A 756-nucleotide genomic window follows, 5' to 3' on the forward strand; every position below is an offset into this window, starting at 1 on the left:
ATCACCATGATTCTTAAAAAATTGCTCTTGAATTAGTGTCTGTGAGAAAATGGAAAGATTGGGGGGAAAAGTCATAAAAGTCGGGATGGGCTCATAACTCAGATTGCTTTGTGAACGTGTCAGAGTTACTGCTCTGCTTTAAAGAAATGAACTTGTAGATGATATATTATGGGGCGTGGTTTATATGAAAAAGACAGTTAAGAACTTAAAAAATTGTTTACATAGTGTAAGATAAAATGTTTAAACATATATGTATGATTTAAAATAATTTCTTTATAACCAACTTTTCAATTACTCAGTCCCAGTTACATCAGATAAATGAGATTTTACTACATTTGTTTGTGTCAATGTAAACTTTACAAAGTTCTGTTAAAATTCCCACCATTAACACGTCTTAGTAATTTGTGCCTGTGCCCCACTCGGCAGTTTAGTCTTGATATCACTATGATTATATGAACTTAAGAAAACATTATTTTCATTGGTAACATTGATTTGCCTGTAGTTAAAGATGAATCTGCACAAATAGCACTGATTGGTTCCTTAAAGCAAGGAATATTTGCATAGGTAGTCTTGAATGGTTCCTAGACTAATGGTACATTTGTAAACAAGCCTCTGATTGGTTAATAGAGTAAGACTATATTTGCTGCCTATGGGCAGTGGGGAGGGGACAGCTCCTTACTGCAGCTGGAGGAGGCACCTCTCCCTCCTCTCCCAAGGTTGGCCAAGGCCACAGAAATGTACCTTTTTAAATTTTTT

Source organism: Mandrillus leucophaeus, unplaced genomic scaffold, assembly GCF_000951045.1.
Source record: "Mandrillus leucophaeus isolate KB7577 unplaced genomic scaffold, Mleu.le_1.0 Scaffold1568, whole genome shotgun sequence".
Lineage (NCBI taxonomy): Eukaryota > Metazoa > Chordata > Mammalia > Primates > Cercopithecidae > Mandrillus > Mandrillus leucophaeus.